We start from the raw sequence: 19,650 nt of genomic DNA on the forward strand, positions 1-19,650 counted from the left end.
AGATTTAGATTTTGAAATTGTTTCAAATTTTATTGGCAACCATATGATGGCAGAAGAGAAGAAAGATACTGTGATGGACATTGTATCTTGGAAGCCGCGTGAGGATGTAAGTTTTTCCGTTTACAATGGCCTCTGGTTTGTTCTTGTGGCGTCTGGGTTTACAAAACCCAGTTTTTCGATGTTTCTGGTTCGAATAGAATAACCATTGTAATTTTGGTAGCTAACCACTGTAAAATATTTCTGCAGTTGGTTACTGAATTTTATACATATTTTCGACATGTTGTTACCGAAAGTGATACTTATGTTCAACAGTTATATACCGAATTCTATGTATTTTTGACATTCACTTACCGAAGCAGATCCAGAGAGGTAGAAAACTTGTTTTAATAGACTTTTGAATTTTTGATACTTTTCTTCAGGGTGATGCTTCAACGCACAGCAACCACATAGGTCCAGTGACCATAGCACCGGAGTTTACGGCGAAGAATGTGAGTGTGCACGACAGCCACATAGGTTCAGTGGCCCTATATGATTTCACACGGGAGTTTACAACGGAGAATGTGAGTGTTTTCAAACAGGTGGATAATTCAATGGTTCTTTTGATTTTGTTTGTTCCATCCGAAGATATGTTGAGAGATTGGATAACATCTACCGGCAAGGAAAATGGGTTTGTGATTATCATAAAGTCGTCAGATGCTATCCATGGTGAGGTGGCAATGGAACTATGGACCTTGGTCACTTCTGTCCACTTTTGAGAAAAAAGCCTGTATGGTGAACTCCCTTGGTATCACGTGGTGCCTATGGTGAGAAAGGAGAAAATACAGTGTGGAGTTGGCAAGCAAATAGCAAGTTCTAATAGAAACCGCTGGAGTTGTATTCACCACAGCAGTCACTTTTAGAGGATAATGAACACAGCTTTGATTACACTGGGTTGCATCATAGAGCAATGAAATTGCATTGATGACAGATAGTTAAGCAAAAGTTGAAATATCAGTAGAGGCAAAAAATTATGTTTTGAAGTCTAAAACTGAGTTCCCGTTTATATAAAGCCAGAGCAATCTTCAAGGTGTTTTGGGCCCTCAGGCTAGTCAAGATCTGCCGTGCAAATTACACACTGGAAAGTACACGAACAAACCTCTCCGAAGAGACAATTTTATGCAACAATCCGCATGGGTGAAAACCAACTTCTGGAGTTGGGAATGTAATGCAATGCTGAAGTATTTACTGAAGACTGCTATGAACTAAAACTGTCCACCTACATTTGAGATGGGCAACTTTCATTTCCTTCCGGGGAATCTGTTTTGAAAATAGATATTTACAACCAAGAGTTGGTAGATCAGGTATTAAAGGGCAATGAAACGACAATGATCTCAAGTCTCAACCAAAAACTATAACAGATTATATTGGAAGCAAGCCCGAATTCATAACCTTTTGTTTGAACCTGTCTTCTGTAACTACCTAACTACCCAAAAGACCAGAGTGTTGATGCAATCTCAATGTACTCCTCTCTTCTTCCTCCAAAATGGCTTTAGCCACGTGTGTGCGAAAACTCTTTAGCAAGGATAGGTCATCCGGTCCACCCACATCCAAAGGCGCATCGTCATGTAGCTGCGCTTTGCCCCGGCCCCGGCCCCAACGTCGACGTCGGCCTCAAACTATTGGCAGTGGACGCATAACCTACACGTATATGCCAATAATACAATACAGATTAGTGTTCATAAAACAAATAAATATTAAAAAAAAAACTATTAAAAGCAAGCATAAAATTGGAAAAGAAGATATTGAAAAAGCTAGATTTATTTCTTTGATTTCCTTATTCCCCTTTTGTTGGTAAATCCCTTCACACATTCATGATCCACACACAGCCTAGAAAGATCGCGAAAGTTCATGTTTTTCGTATTTGAACTAAGAAAACAGATGGTTCATACATTATACTCACGAATTGAATTAATGAAAATGCATGCCAATCAACTATGTTTTTTTTTTTTTTTTGATCTTGCCAATCAACTATGGTTGTTCATAGCTAAGAAGCACGAACAGGGATACGGGAAATGGACATGACATGATAAGGATACGCCACGACACGGACAAACGGACAAATCATTTCTCCGAAAATTAGGACACGGACACGTCGGGGACACATCAAATGTAAAGTGTATTTGTATTAAAGAGGTATATTCTGATTCCGTACAAATTAAACATCAGAGACATTTTGATGTGTCCTTTTAATGTTCCAAGAGTGTTGACAACATGTCCTAGAGTGTTCACAATGTGTCTAACTAAAAGAAATATAATAAAATCATAAGACAAGTATTTGGGCATGTCCAATACATGTCCGGAGAGTGTCTTATCGTGTCCATGACCGACCCGTGTTGGACAGGGATACGTGAGGCCGGTAGACATGTCCGTGCTTCTTAGGTTCATACAAATTTTCTAACCAAACCTCAATCGTGATGTAAAAAATTTCGAACAGGGGCAAACAAAACATTCTCAATGTCCAACAGTTTTTCTCAGTCTCGATTTTTAGAAAGCACTTAACTTTTCCTGGAGGCTAGTGTCTTTCCCCGGAAACTAAGCAGACCAACAGTAGATACCAATTGAAATTAAATGCAGAAACAGATACAGTCCAACAGTAGTTACCCTGATTGATGCAGCTGTTTACTTCTCCTCTGTATTTGCCATTGCCTTGATCTCTTCCATGCCAATGTCAGGCTTTGTATATTTGGACTGAAACAAAGGGAAATGGTAACTCATAAGCTAATACAATGTCGCACATATTCTGTGTATCAAAATTGTGAAGACCCTCACAATTATTAACATAAAAACTAATAAGCCAACTCAATCTAACGATTCTGATTACAAATTTCAATGCACTAACTTTGGATCATGGATGTGCGACGAGATTTTTTGAGGAAAAGAAAATGACCAGGAAAGCAATTAGTAAATTTAGCTTTTTCAGTTCATCTTTTTCCTAAATCATCTTGTTTCCCTTTGCATATCTTGATGACATAGCCATGGAGTGGTTAGACAAGTTTCATAGGCTTTGGAAGCATACACCAAAGGCTAAGGATAGCACGAGCATCAAGAAGGCTTTTTGGTCCGAAAATAAGTGTCCTTGGTAGTTGGTAGTTCAAGGGTCATCTATGGTAGTTTGGTAGTTAAAGGGTCATCATGAATTAAGTGTTTGCATTGATAGTTGAAAGGGTCATCACGTATTTAGTGTTTGCATTAATACTCATCTAGATGCATTAAACACATGCTAGTAGGTTCAATGTACGCATATATCTAGGTTAGGTTCATTTCATTTAAAGTTCTAGGAATTCGAAGAGTCTTTCTCATGGATTATAAATTGAGATGTAATCTTTCATTTGGAATAGAGTTGATTAATGAATTGAGTTTACAAGGTTAAGGCCTTTGTAATTGGGGTTTGGGCTGCGGTCCTTCCTTGCAGAAACTGCCTAGCCCTTGCGAGGGTAAAGCACATCTCTCTCTCTATCTCTCTTGACTTCTTCTATTCTCTCATTTCTTCTACTTTGCGCACTTATCCAAACAATATTCTTATTTCCCCACCCAAAGCACCGCGATTCTAGTTGTAGGCAGCGATACGCTAAGGGTTCTAAATCTGTCCTACATCAGTTTGGTATCAGAGCTTATGCTCCTGCATCTTCAAAGTTGATCTATTTACAATGGTGACAAATAGCGAACTTAATTCTAAGGTTGACGGTATTTCCAAAGAGCTTCAGGCTACTCAAGAAGGTGTTGCAACTTTAAAAAGTGTTGTAGAGGAGATAAACACATCACTAAGTAAATTGACATCTTTTGTTATGGGAAAAAATCCAGAGTTTGAAGCCTCTAATTCTCCAGGGTCCTCCTTCCAACCTCCGCTAATACAAGGGTCACAGCGATTGCAAGAAGATCTTAGAGTAAATGAAGTTGACAGAGGTGCTAAATTGGAAGTTGGAGACTTTCATGGAGGCAACGATGCGGAAGTATTTCTAGATTGGTTACATAGCCTAGAAAGTTTCTTTAAGTGGTACCGTTTGTCAGATGAGCGAAAACTCTTCTTTGCGGAGGCTAAGTTGAAGGGTACAGCTAGAATTTGGTGGACAAAATACCAACAAACATATTATTCTACCATCAAGACGTGGGAAGACATGAGAAGCGCGATGACTCGATACTTTGTGCCTGTTAATTACAAGCAACGTGTTCAGCTACAATTCACACAATTGGTACAAGGCAGTATGTCCGTTGAAGAGTACACTGGAAAATTCTATAGCTTGGCTACCAGATCTGAATTCCCATGGAATGAGGATGTGATGATTTCAATGTATCGGCGAGGGTTGGATACAAAAATCTCTTGTGGTTTAGCTGCTAGTCGACTCTATACCATGGCAGATGCGGTTCAAGTGGCTCACCAAATGGAGGAAGACTTGAAAAAGAACACTCCTGTGAGGTCTACAAGTGAAAGCGTTACCAGGACCTTTGTGGATGAGAATCGAAGTAAGTTTACTGATAAGCCACAAGGAAACTCTTTTGTTCCTAACAAGTCCTCTCGTCCTAGTGCATCTTCATTTACATCTCAAGCAAGTAGTACTTCTAGAACAAGATGTTTCAATTGCCATGGTTATGGTCATTTATCCTTTCAATGTCCAAGCAAGTCAATTGCCTTGGTTGGAAAGGAAGTCCCAAAAGAGGCCACATCCAATGAACCACCAACCGATGAAGAGGTTTGTGATCCCCTTGATCCTAATTTGGAGGTAAATTTTGATGATCTAGATGAATGCGTGGGCATTATCCGTCCTCTTATGGTAACAAGTAAAAAAAGTTCCAAAAGTGATGAGCATCTTTCTTATCGAGGGAAAATCTTCCAAACAAGGGTTAATTGCGGTGGAAAAGTATGCTCATTGGTCATTGATACTGGTAGTTGCACCAATGTGGTATCCGAAGAAGCTGTCAAAAAGTTAGGGTTGAAAGTTGAACCACATCCAGAACCATATCATGTGGCTTGGATCACTAATACAAAGTTGAAGGTTGAGCAACAATGTCCTGTCACCTTCAACATTGGGAGCCTTAAAGAGACAGTCATGTGTGATGTTTTGCCACTCAAGCTTTGCCACATACTCTTGGGAAGAACATGGTTGTGGGATCGTGATGTACACCATGCCGGGCGTGCCAACACTTACTCCTTTATTGATGGAAAAAAGAAGTATACTCTTACTTGTGCCACAGATGCCCGATCATTGAAATTGCAGAAAAGTTCTTTCCTTCTTCAACGAGCTTTTCCACATGCTGGTATTTTGGGAGTTGCACCTAACTCGCTAGAGTCGAGTTCTTTTCAGCAGAGGAGAATTGATGACATAGCCATGGAGTGGTTAGACAAGTTTCATAGGCTTTGGAAGCATACACCAAAGGCTAAGGATAGCACGAGCATCAAGAAGGCTTTTTGGTCCGAAAATAAGTGTCCTTGGTAGTTGGTAGTTCAAGGGTCATCTATGGTAGTTTGGTAGTTAAAGGGTCATCATGAATTAAGTGTTTGCATTGATAGTTGAAAGGGTCATCACGTATTTAGTGTTTGCATTAATACTCATCTAGATGCATTAAACACATGCTAGTAGGTTCAATGTACGCATATATCTAGGTTAGGTTCATTTCATTTAAAGTTCTAGGAATTCGAAGAGTCTTTCTCATGGATTATAAATTGAGATGTAATCTTTCATTTGGAATAGAGTTGATTAATGAATTGAGTTTACAAGGTTAAGGCCTTTGTAATTGGGGTTTGGGCTGCGGTCCTTCCTTGCAGAAACTGCCTAGCCCTTGCGAGGGTAAAGCACATCTCTCTCTCTATCTCTCTTGACTTCTTCTATTCTCTCATTTCTTCTACTTTGCGCACTTATCCAAACAATATTCTTATTTCCCCACCCAAAGCACCGCGATTCTAGTTGTAGGCAGCGATACGCTAAGGGTTCTAAATCTGTCCTACATCATATCTGCCAAACTCTTAATGTGAACACCACCAAAGAGTGCACTTATGCATAGATCGACATTCAGCTTGTATGACCAGGTCTGGCATTGAATATGAACTTCCATGACTCAATGCCTTTGCTACGAAAAGGTCTCATTTTTATAACTGGTATAGTGTGACCCCATTAGAAAACTTCTTATCTATCACTGGCAGGACTTACTGAGTAGCTTCCCTTTCGATCAAGGAGTTTCTCCAATGTAAGACAGCCTCCAACCTCCTTCGTATCCCTCTTACTAACACAACCACAGCTTGGATTATGCACTTACCTGCCTCACCTAGATCCGTTTGGCCAGTCATTAACTAACTAAATTCGTAAAACGGTAAAACGGTAAAGCATTACGAAATGTAGTTGTTCCTCACTAACATTACCTCTCACACACACATCCCATATTAATGACTTTATAACTGGTCTTATAAATCATGCAAAGGAAAATGTTGAAAAGCTAAAAAGAGGAAGTTATGTCTCAATCTCCAATTACTAAAAGCTACCTCAATTCGTCACAACAAAGACCTAAACCATAACCATATGAAACCCACCTTCAACCGATTTACCCACCTTGAACTTACATATTTCATTTTTTTTTTTTGTCAAATTGAAAAATTTTCACCTCCTCATCCTTAAGGACAGTATCTTCCTCTTCCTCACAAACAATGTTTACATGATTTCAAAAGAATTCAACACTGGGAAATTTTTTTTCTATGTTTTCTTTACAAAGAAATAGCCAACAAAAGAAAGAAAGGTTTTTTTAGGGGGCAGACCTACTTCCATTTCAGAGAGATAAACCCCCTAAGACCACAACAAGATCCGTTGGAGATTACCCATCTGGGTTTAGACCCATTACAGTTGCAGACCAAAGCTCTGGTTTAATTGGAAGTACTGAAGAGCAAGAAACAACAGCAATCAAGGCAGATCCTAATGAGGCAATACAAGGTAAACCCACATCAATTTCCCAAATTTATGAGTTTTCTGTTCCAGGGCTTAAATGAGTTGTCTTTGAAAATCTTTGAAAAAAGGCATCAACGTATGTATGTATGTATGTATATAGACGGAAAAGGGAGAGACGAGAATGAGAGGGGAAGGAGGGAGAACGACGTACCTTGAAGTGGGAGAATCGTGTTTGGGGCGGTGGGCCGGAAGCGGTGATGCGGCAGTGCTGGCTCCTGCTTCGGGGCGGTGGCTATGAAGGAGAGAGAGACGAAAGCAGAGAAGAAGAGAGAGGGTTTTGTTTTGATTTTGGGGTGGAAAGTGTCATTTGAGGGATAGTGTAGGTGTTTAAGAGCCCGTTCCAGAAACACAATAAGAACTTATTTTTTGTGTAATAAGAAGGTTTGTTCCTAAAAATAAGAAGGCTGATACTTATTTTGGAAGAATTTATATAGGTACCGACCGGCCAGGGAGGGAAATCGTACTGGCGGCCGCGCCGGGCTGTCTCCGGCCACCGGACGGCCGATCCGAGTCGTCCAAAAATTCTAAAAAAAAAAACGAGGGGGCTTACGCGGGAATCAACAGCATCCGAGGTGTGTAGGGTGGTTGATCCGAGCACTCTTTTTCCGTGTAGGGTGCTTGATCATATATACACGGAAAAGAGGTGCTCGGATCAAGCACCCTACACACCTCGGATGCCATTGATTCCCGCGTAAGCCCCCTCGGTTTTTTGTTTTTAGAATTTTTGGACGGCTCGGATCGGCCGTTCGGTGGCCGGAGCGTGCCCGGCGCAGACGCCGTACGATTTCCCTCCGCCGGCGCCCATTATCATATCAACAGTCTTATTTTTTGTATAAGGCAATTTCAAGCTCAAAAATCATGTGTTTACACAAATAACTTTCCTATCACTATGGATCTTGTTTGATAGATCTCATTGAGATCTTTAATACGGTGCAAAAAAAAATTGAATTTTTTTTTTCATTTACATATTTTTTGAATTTGAAAATGTGAAAGGAACTTTTTATTTGGGTTTTGTGGAATGACCCTTCTTATTTTTGAATGAGAAGTGGCAAAATAAGTACTTATTTTTTAAGAAGGTTTCCGGAACGGAGCTTAAGAGGGGATGGGTATATTGGAAGAATTTTATGGGTTATTTGGAGTAAATTTTATATTAAGGAGGTGTTTGGGAGCTTACTTTTTGGCTTTTCATTTTCAGTTTTTTGGATTTTTCACTTTTTGAATTATTGTCAAAATATGTTTTGAATATGATAGGAGTGTTTGGGAGATATGTGTAGAATGTATTTTGGAACAGTAATAGTGTTTGGGAGATATATGATCAAAATGAGTTATGAGTTGATTTTTTACCATTTTGTCCTTGATTATTTATTGTCGTATTAAAAGGTATATAAATAATGTTATTTATTTATTTATATATTTTTTGGGAAATGTAATTTTTTGGCCTGGACCGTCGAATTCATCGATGACGTGGACGGCATCCTCAGGTTCATAAGCTATTTGGGGAATAATGTTCTCTCTCCTCTGTTCTTTCTGTATCGTGGAAGTAATGGAAGTAATTACTTAACTCAATGAGAGTTTTTTAGTAATTTATCCAAAATGCAAAAATCCCAAAAGACAAAAAGGACCTCCAGGCCTCATCTTACTTTTTGCTTCCTTTGTCAAAATCTGGGAATGGGTTTTGTAAAATGAGTTTTGAGAATAGAGTAGCCAAACAACCAAAATGCAATAATGGAAATGGGAAAATGCAAAAATGCACCTCCCAAACACCCCCTAAATATATGGGTGATGGGTTAAGTGAAGAAATGGGTTACGGGAGAAAATAAAGGGCTGCGAATAACGGCCCACTAATTTTATCTCTTGTCTGTTTAGTTATTTGGATAAATTATATTAAGCCCCTTAAACTATGCCTTGTTTACACTTTGCCACTTCAAATTATTTTTTTTCGCACTTAACCACGTTGAACTACCAATGTGTGGTCAACCTACACCTTCCGTTTAGATTCTATTAGGGTTTGGGATGTATATTTGCATATGCTGGTCACATGTCATCATAAGTGGAATTTTATGACATTTGTGCCCTTCTTCCACCCAACTGTTGCATAACCCAAACACTATTCCGATAATCACCCCCAATTCGATCCTCTATATATCAGTAGAGCGCACAGCCTCCACCCAACGGCTTTCTCTCTCTCTCTCTCTCTCTCTCTCTCTCTCTCTCTCCGACTGCCAATGGATGAAGTAGTTCCAAACGAAGCTTCAATGGAGATTCAGGGGTTTACTACATGAGTGGGCTTTCTTTTTTTCTTTTTACCAATGACATCGGCCACGCCAAAGTTCTTTTATAGGTGAAATCGGCCACACTAGAGGTCTCAAATGTGATTGGGTTTGCCAGGATTGTACTAAACTAATTCATTAAAATCCTACCCCTTTCTGGTAGAGATGTTGCTGATATACATGTTACGTGTATGTGTGTGTACTGGAGCTCTGGCGAGCCTCACCAGTGGTCGGTGAAGGTCGATGGAATCCAAAGAATGTCCAGCGATGGTAGCCGAACGATGGAATAGTAGCAACAAGGGAAAACAGACGTCAAAAAACAGAAACCTAACCCTAACCTCCACGGATCTGAAAAAACACCAGTATGAAGTCTTTTGCCGGGACTTGGGCAGACCTTCCCGGAGAACGAAGACCGACAACGAGACGATAAAGGCACCATAGCTTATTTAATGCTGAGAAATCCCACAAGCATGAGGCAAACTGGAATTTGGATTTTGAATCTCAAGTTTTCGACAGACTTTGTAGCTTTGTAACAAATGTGGCTTTGTTTAGGGGTGAAGCCGTGAAACAGAGAGAGACGGGTGGGGGGGTTGATGGGCATCTATGGCGTTGATGTGTTTGTGGTGGCCCTGGTGGGTTTGTACGAGAGAAACAAGCTTGGGGAAGTAGGAATATGGAAGGATATTAAAGTAATTTACCTTTTGGTTAACGCCGTCAACACTATTCCAGATTCATATAGTTGGAGGAGGTTAAGTGCCAAGTTTTGAACAATAAGGTGGTAAAGTGAAACACATGCTTAGTTAAGGGGGGTTAACTGTAATTTATCCTAGTTATTGGGGGCGACTATTCGCAGCCCTGTATTTTCTCCTTTAGCCCGTTAAAATTTTTCAATTAATTACAACATGACCCCCTAATGTAAAATGACCTACTTACCCTTATACCTATACATGAAATGACCTATATGCCCTTATGAACAAAACCCCTAAATTATCTTCTTCCCCCTTCTCCCTAAATCATCATTCACGTTTTTTTTATTTAAAAAACCCACACACCAGGTGACCTCCCCCTGTTCTTCATCTTCTCTTCTCCTGTTCTTCTCTTCTCCTCCCTTTGTTCTTCATCATTCTCCTATTCTTTGTTGTTATGGCGTCTGGGTTTAAAAAACCTAGTTTTTTGATGTGTCTGGTTCGAATAGAATAAAGTAAGTAATTTCGGTAGCTAACAACAGTAAAATATTACCATACTCGACAGTTAGTTATCGAAATTGAGATACATTTTCAGCATCCAATTACCGAAATATATGTTTCTTGTTTTTATTGTATGCATTTCTGATATGTAGTTACCGAAATATAATCTTGTTTTCAACAGCTATTTACCGAAATGTATGTATGATTTTCGTATATAGTAGTTCGGCAATTGTTTACCGAATGTTGAACATATTTTCGACATGTAGTTACCGAAATATAATCTTGTTTCAACAACTATTTACCGAAATGTTATGTATGATTTTCGTATACATAGTTCGACAGTTGGTTACCGAATTTTGTACATATTTTCAACATGTTGTTAACGAAAGTGATCTAATTGCTGTTATTGTATATATACATACATACATGTATGTATATACTCACAGAATAAAAGAAAGACTGACGAACAAAAATAGAGAGAGAACGACACCTTGAAGAGAGGCAGTGGTGTGGCGGTGGTGTGGTGGTGGCTATGGAGGTGGAAGTGGTGGCTATGGGGGTGGAGGTGGAAGTGGTGGCTATGGAGGTGGAAGTGGTGGCTGTGGGTAGGGTGAGAGTTAAAGTGTAATTTTTGAGAAGGGAATGGTATAATTGGAAGATCAGGTACATTTAATAGGTTATATGGAGATTATTTTTTTTTAAAATATTGGAAATGGGCTATGTGAAATAGTGGGCTAAGGGAGAAAATACGGAGCCGCTGCTTAGCCTTCAAACCTCGCCTTCAAATAAGGTTGAGAAAAACCCCAAGCGTAGGGCTAGATCGTCGGTAGCATAATAAACCGGTAAGACCGGGATCGTACCACAGGGAATTCGCAAGATAGCTTAATCGGATTGTAGGTTAAAATGGTAGAATGCAGCGTTCAAGACGGCCAACTTGGTGATGCTTTGAAGCGGTGAAAATAGCCAAGGCAAAAGACTAGGAAAACGCTTAATTAACTTAAAGGAGGCAAGTCTAGGGATTTTCTAACCCTTAACAAAGGATGTTATCGGTCCTCAATTTAACTCAGGCGAGAGTCACGACCGCGTGCTCACGCCCGGAGGGTTTAACTTTAAAAGACTACGTTTATAGAAAGATGTGATAAATCGGAATTAAAACAACCTATTTTTGCTAATATATCTAACACGTAGGAGGCCACGAGCCCTCAATATGTCGCTTGCCAAGACCACTTGACTAAACAACATGCCAAGGAGTTAACACCCCTCGCTTAGACCAAAATGGCTAGGTTAATGAAATTCCGAAAATCATGATTTTAATCCTGAGGACTTGAGAACCAAGTAACCACCTAAGTACTCGGGAAAGATTATCCCAAGACTTGGCCAAACGACTACTCACACATACTTAAAGCATAAACCAAAGCATAAAAATAAGACATGAATTTTAACTGACAGAAATGAAAATAAATTTGATTTTATAAAGGATCCAAGTCGTACGAACAACTTTAATTAACGAGAAAATAACAAACGAGAACAAACTTACTTGAGTTCTAAGAGATTACACTATGAAATGCTTAAAAGAGCATTAATGGAGTCTAGGAACAAAAGGTGTAATGAGCTAGATACCAAGAGAGAGATGAAGCCCTTATTTATACACAATGGGTTTCTCTCTCATCAAATATCTAAAAACATACTATTAAAGGCAAGTATTCCATAAATGGAAAGTCCAAAAAGTAATAAAATATATGACCGAGAGCTCCCCGTATCGATACAGATTATGCAAAGTATCGATACCACGTCGCTAAGCTGAAAAGACCAATTTCCCGTAACGCTCCCGTATCGATACGGTTTATGGCCGTATCGATACGGAACTCTCTGCCTGCCCAATTAACCAACGCGTATCGATACAGCCCTTAATCCGTATCGATACGCAGAGCTTATCTTCAGAAAGGAAAGCTAGCCTCCAGAACTTGACACCCGATGACCACTGGCTTGCCCGACGCTTCTCGCTTTCGTTCTTTGGTCGCTTTGGCACAAGTTCCACCGGGCGATAATACTTGATCTAACTTGGGGGTTGGCTTAGCAATCAAAATACACCTTTTAAGGGCATTTTGCCTGAAACACTTAACAAACTACCTTACGAGCAAAATTGCATAAAAGCGACAAATAATAACTAAAAACACTTCTAACTAACGGAGTTAAGCACCACGATCAAGCAATCTTGGGTGCTTATCAGCTGCGAATAGGCGTTCCCTAGTTATTTTCCTTATTGTTTTCTTCAAACTGAATAAGAAAAAATTAGTAATTTCTATTTCTTTTTCATATGTTCTAAACAAACGTTAAAGGACTAACACCCCTTTGGATGGTGAGAAAGGAGGAGAAAAGAAAGGGGAGCACGTTAAATCTCACCATTTTCTGTGAGATTGGGTGAGAAAGGAGAATGGTCAATCAAAATATTACTTTATTGTACTTTTGTCACCAAAATATTCAATCCAAATGTATAATATCTTAAGAAATAACAATCATTTCCTTTCTTTTCTCATAAAATTACTTCACCCAAATTGGCTGTTAATAGATTAAAATGACTTCAAAGTAGACCTCGAAGTTAAACTTTTATTCTTGATTGCTAAGTGTTTGTCTGGGTCAGCTTAAGCACATATCAATCAATTTGAGAGACCAATTTCACCGTTAGGTAGCTGAAGTGAGTCAGCCAAGAAAATGTGCGAAACCAATATGGATATTTTTTTTCCCCGACCAATGCAAGTAAGATGAGTGCAGTTGAAATAAGAATGTCGAGATGGATGCATAAGAAGACATTGAGAGATAGAATTAGAAACAAAAAACTTCGTGGAAAGGTAACAGTAGCATCGATAGAAGATTAATTAAGATAAGAAAGAATAGATTAAGGTGGTCTGGACGACGATTGTAGATCACTCAATGCGATAGTTAGGAGGACTGGAGGAGTGAGATAATTACAATAGATAGTGGAACTGGGGGGGCGGGGGGACTTGGATCAAACTTACTTCAGAAGCAGTAGTTTGAAAAGACCACAGTTTCTTAGATATATTGGACACGATCCTCTTGGCAGAAATCAATACATACAACATATTCATGTAGCTGAACTTAATTGACTAAGACTTAAGGCTTGAGGTGGTTTGATATATAACACTTCTTTGTATTCCTAACAACTTTTCTCCAATGCTATGGTTGAAGTGCCACTACCTTAATTGAATAGAAAATTAGATATGTGACCTAGTGTAAAGTCCCACATCGAAAGAAATGGAAAAGTTAAATTGGTATATAACGAATCCTAACCAATAACTGTATAATTTGAGGTTAAGTCACCGATCAAAAAAAACTTGAGGTTAAGTTTTTGAGTGACATGGTTAGACTAAGGGTTAACGGCTTAGCTTACACCTAGAGCATCGATCCAAAAAGTATCCAATACTAATATGATATTACTATATAGATACGTATCCCAGAGTATAATAAAAATATCAGTATCCGTTATGGGCATTATACCAATAGTTTTTTTTGGAAGATTAATGAACTTCATTGATAGTAAGAAAAGTACAATATGTTATCACCGTTACAATAATTAAGACACGTTAGCGACGAGCGAAGACCAAACAAAGGCCTAAGAAATAGAACAGTTAGATATGAGTATTTGTGCTTCGTAAGAGGGAGGATCTGAGGGTGGAAGAGCTAGCGAGAGAGGGAGTTTACAAATGTAACATGTTTGCACGTATGTACTCACCTCCTAATGGTTATGTTAACAACTCTCTACTTCCTACCAGTTAAATACACATGGAGCATACAGCTTGGATCCTAATAGCTAGCTACAAAAGTACTTCATCAGCTTTCACAAGAATCACAAGACTCTTTCAACTTGAGAATTCCAGTATTAGTATGTCTTCTCATATATATATATATATATATATATATATATATATATATATATATAACTAATTCTTGATCTTTTTTCAGGAATGTGTATAAGGGGTTTTTCCATTTTACAAGACGAAGGGATGCTGCTAGATGATCCTTCCTCAATTTTAGTTTCTATTTTATCTAATTGTTTACTTATAGTCTTGAGACACTGATTAGTGTAGTTAATTTGTTCAACTATTTGTTTGCACTCTGCTCTCTCATTTGGTAGTTTGAATGGGGATCCTGTTATAGATGTACCTTTGTAATCAATAATTATAGAATCTAAAGGAGGATGGCTAGAGGTTATGATAGTATTATCTGACTTTTTTCATTTCATTTTCATAATAGTGCTGATTTTTTTTTATAGTAATGCTCTAAGTAATCGAAAAAATAAACTTCAGCTCTTGTATCTTCCATAAATATTTTCCAATGAGCTATTATTTTCTCTTGCTGACAAGGTGTATATTTACTAGCATATTCTTTTCTTTTTTGTTTATTTTCTTTTGACTTAAATTCTATGAATAATTTGTCAATATCAATATTAAAATCTTTATTTATGACAAATAAAGACGGATCAACAAGGTTTGAGGTTACTTCTTCAAAATCAGTTTGAGTTGGAGACCTTTGGGAGGTGTCTTCTTCAAATTTTGACTGTGTAGAATAACAAGGTTTATTGATTTATGAACTTGATTCAACACCTTTTAGCTTAACTCTAGGATCAAGTAAATTTCTATCTTGCCTAGGCATAGCGATTGAACTATTTAACCTGCTTAGTTCTTTAATTCTAAGAGGAGGATTTACTCTTTGTTGATCAAAACTTATCCTAACTGTACCATCTAGGTATTGTTGAATATAGTCTAGATCAATAGTATCATTTTGAATTTTTTGTGAGTAACTTTCATTTTCACTAAGCCAACTGGCTGGTAGCTGGATATCACTCCAAGAGATAGTTTTGGATACTTGTATATTAGCATTAGTGCTACTTTGTATAAGTACAGTTTTGTCCTTTGGACTTTTGACTAAGGCATGAATATTCAAATTAGTTTTCATACATTTATAATAAATACGGTAAATCAAGGCAATTGATTGACTTCCTTCGAGCATTTGAGTAATTGCTCCGACAGTTTGAATATTTAAAGTTAAGGCTTTTAATATATTCTTATCTTTTAGACTAAGAGTTAAATCAGGATAACAATTAAAATAAACTTGACCATTGTGTAAGCTTGATTCCATTAATCCTAACAGACTATCACTATAGACCATGAATCTACTATCTTTTAGAGATAATAAGACTGAAGAATTTAGTCCTACTCTTATAAGGGGTTTAATAGCTACTTGTACTAATCCTACATGAATATAGCTATATCCTCTTTCGAGGTGTCATTTGACTTATTCTTTACTAAGAAGTGAGCATCTTTCTTCTTGTTTAGTAATAGCATAAACCTGTTCTATAGTTTTTGCTACTTGATTAGTTCTAAAAGTATCTTCTAAAAAACTTGTTTTGTAAATTTCTTTTACTGGGATTTTGGGTATATTCCAATTTCCTAATTCTGTATTTAAATCTTGGTACTCATGTTCTTCTTGATTGACTATGTCTGGAAATTCAGATAACGAAGCCATTGAGGAGCTGGCTGAAGAACTACACTTGAATAATCTATTCATTATGCTTAATTCTAGAGATTCTTCTTTCAATATTTTAATCCTAGACAACCATGTTTAAGACCTATCCTGTATACACGCATATCCTACTTTTAATCTTATCCTTCTCGACTGCCTCACCTAGGACTTACACATACGGATAGATAACAACTTGGGTGACCATTGATTGAATGCTCAAACGATGATAGCAGAATTAAAATACTAATTGAAAATTCAATAGGAATAAAAACAACTTACAGATTACTTAGTGTTTACTCCTTTAAATATATCCTACTTGGCTCTGATACCAAGAGGGGGCGTCCTTATACATATAACAATATAATACTACATTGTAATCATTTATGTTTCCACTATTCAAATATATTCATTCATGTTGAAAACCATTTGAACGATATAGCTTCCAACTTGATCAAATATTATATTTGAATATAATTGACTAGTGCTCACATTTTCTAGTGCTTTGCCTTTTCATTTCTTTGTGCTAGTATTCAACAGTGCTCCCATTTTCCCTATTTACACTAGTCATACTACAATACTACAATACTACAGTGTGTGTGTGTGTGTGTGTATATATGAGTTTCCTTCTTATAAGGACCTCATTGATCCAAATTGGATTTCGATGATTGGAGCCGCTCAATGTGATCAGAACGTGATTTTAAGGGTCCACATCGAGAAATCGTCAAAAAAAAAAATGATCGGGAAGGGCTTCATCCGAACAGTTCCAAACAGTTTTTTATTAAACGGTTAAAAAAAATTCAAATCAAGCCCTTTCCGGTCATTTTTTTTGACGATTTCTCGCGGGTACCCTTAAAATCACATTCTGATCACATTGAGCAGCTCAGATCATCGAAATCAGATCGGAAAAGGCGAGAAATGGGGAGGTCCGCATATAAGGTCCTTACCTGAAGATATATTATCGGAAAGGGCTTGATTCGTGCAGTTTTTTTATTGAACGGTTCATAAAAAAATTGCTCGGATCAAGCCCTTCATCATTTTTTTTGGTGATTTCTCGCGGGTACCCTTAAAAAATCACGTTATGAACACATTGAGCGGCTCGGATCATCATAAATCGATCGGGAAATGGGAGCTAAGACACAAATCTGGACCATAAGAAAATCTGGTCGATCAGACCTGAAAAGGACTCTCTCTCTCTCTATATATATATTGGGTTCACATTAACATACCCTCCAGTTTTTAGTGCCTGCACAATTTTCATTACATACATATTATTTTTGGTAGATTCATTTTTCACTCTTGGTTTTACGTTTTAGGACCTGCGATAAGTTCATTACCGCGTCTCCTCCTCGTTTCTTTGTCTTTAGAAAGGTTCTGCATGCACAGGTACCTTGCCAGTGTTCTGTTCACCAAAAAGCCTACAAAATTAGTAGAATAATTTCTCCTAGAAATCACAATAGGAGCTTGATTGCAGAAACAAGAGAAAATTGCATTAGCCACCGCATCAAACCTACCAAGTTTCGATTGACCATTCATTTGCAACCAAGATTAGAGTTGGATAAGAATTCCATATGAAGCAGATAAGAACATATAAATTGCCACAAAAAAAAAAACTCCAATAAATCGGTATTATCTTTTCAAATAGAAAAAGGAAGTAAAAATAGAAAAAAATAGTTTGGGGAAATGGAATCAAGCGTTTTTACTTGTTTCCTGGTGATCTCCTCGACCTGAATTAGTCACCTGAAATGGAATTAATAATTTTCAATACTAAAAATAAGGCAATACAACACTCATCAATATATGAAATCTCTAATTTATTTCATTCTTTTAGCATAAATTACAGTTAAATACCCCAAGATAACTATATATGGTTTTTGTATTACCTCGTTTACTAGGTTTGGTATCAAATTCTGCATCCTCATTAATTTGGACAGAAGATTTCCTCTGTGTTCTCAAATGAGCTTGCCCGCCGGACCCACTGTGTATGAGTTGGTTTTTTTTGAATGTCATGCGACCTCAAAGAAGCTGAGCAAGTAACAGGTGTCGAAGAAGAAATAACTGTATCGCGTGGAGTCCTATTACAATATGCTTGATGGCTAGCATAGAGGGTGGAATTATTGGATTCATCGTAGAACATGACCTATCAGCTATCTGCATGGTCACTAAGTCCCATAGTTATTTCATCTTTATGCGGAACAAAGTCTCAGACCTTTTTATTTTAATTACATCAGTTAGTTATTACTTATATTTGAACGATTTTTATCAAGTAACCATGCCAATCCGAGTTGTAGTGTAACGGAATCTATTTTGGCCAAAGCTCTTGGCATAGTAATGCTTCAACCGACGGAAAGCGAAGCTATGGAAATTATAGTTATAGTTTTTTGCTTTTCAAGTTTGTCAGTACATAAAAAATCTGCTATTTAATTGCAAAAAATTTACCAAGTAACAAAAGCTAAAAATTATTTCATGAAATTGTGTGTAGTACACTTGCATATTACCTCATGTCATGAGGTATGAAGAAGAAAGGTCTTCAGTACGTCTTTGCGTTCCACCCACCCCTGCTGGTCATTGCAGCGGTTATCAGTTGGATGCTACTGCAAGAGAAATTATATGTCGGGACGTGCGTATAAGTTCTTGTAATTCAAAGGAAAAAAATGAAGTACAAGAACTTATACGCACGTCACGACGTATAATTTTCTTGCAGCAACATCCAACTGAGAACCGCTGCAATGACTAGCAAGAGTACTGTGCGGAACTCATAGACGTACTGAGGACCTTTCTTCTTCATACCTGTCATGAAGTAATATGCCAGTGCACTACACACAATTTCCTAAAATAATTTCTAGCTTTTGTTTCTCGTTAAATTTTTTGCAATAAAATGGAAGATTTTTTATGTACCAACAAACTTGAAAAGCAAAACAACTAAAAATATAAATTTGCATAGCTTCGCTTTCCGTTAGTTGATGAAGCATTACTATGCCAAGAGCTTTGGCCAGAATAGATTGCATTACACTACAACTCAAATTGGCATGATAACTTGATAAAAAGTGTTCCACAATAACCTAAAAAAGGATAATAACTAACTGTTGTAATTAAAATACAAAGATCGAGACTTTGTACTGCATAGAAAGATGAAATAACTCTGATGTTGGGACTTAGTGACCATGCAGACAAGTCACGTTCTGCAATGATCCAATAATTCCACTCTCTATGCTGGCCATCAAACATATTAATGTCGAACTTGTACATGGAGCGGAATAATTCTCACCCATTCTTGCCTGGGATTATTAAAGAAAACCTTCAAAACTTACACCAAACGAATCAAAGTATTTTATACCCTTTCAAATTAGGTTATCTATGTACGTCCAAACACAACATTTTGTGAAGAGATTCTAAAGATTTTGCTAATCCAATGCCAAAATAAAAAACCCAATCAATATTTCTATCTCCCAAGACACATTGCCTCACTTGAGCTTTGCAAAACCATAAATTATTTACACTTTTCAAAGTGGGGACCAATGAAGTCACAAAGGACTGACCTTTAAAAGAAATTTGAGTCAAACTTGGATATGCTTTAATCTAAAATGGATTTGTAGAATCCATCCACTCGCATCCGTCATCTTCTACAATAATGTCATGTTTTGGACATCAAATTTTCATTTTCCCGGTTTGTATTGTTTTTTCAAT

The 19,650-nt window shown here is 37.6% G+C and overlaps 1 long non-coding RNA gene across 1 annotated transcript; it reads right to left on the reverse strand.

Annotated features, from left to right (window-relative positions):
* Positions 1 to 1,237: 1,237 nt before the first annotated feature.
* Positions 1,238 to 7,261, reverse strand: LOC131312947 (uncharacterized). Its single transcript, XR_009196021.1, has 3 exons — positions 7,120 to 7,261; positions 2,641 to 2,727; positions 1,238 to 1,677 (listed from the first exon to the last, which is right to left on the reverse strand). It is a non-coding gene; the product is annotated as an uncharacterized LOC131312947 (long non-coding RNA).
* Between the last annotated feature and the right edge of the window lie 12,389 nt (positions 7,262 to 19,650).

Source organism: Rhododendron vialii, chromosome 13a (genome assembly GCF_030253575.1).
Source record: "Rhododendron vialii isolate Sample 1 chromosome 13a, ASM3025357v1".
Classification (NCBI taxonomy): domain Eukaryota; kingdom Viridiplantae; phylum Streptophyta; class Magnoliopsida; order Ericales; family Ericaceae; genus Rhododendron; species Rhododendron vialii.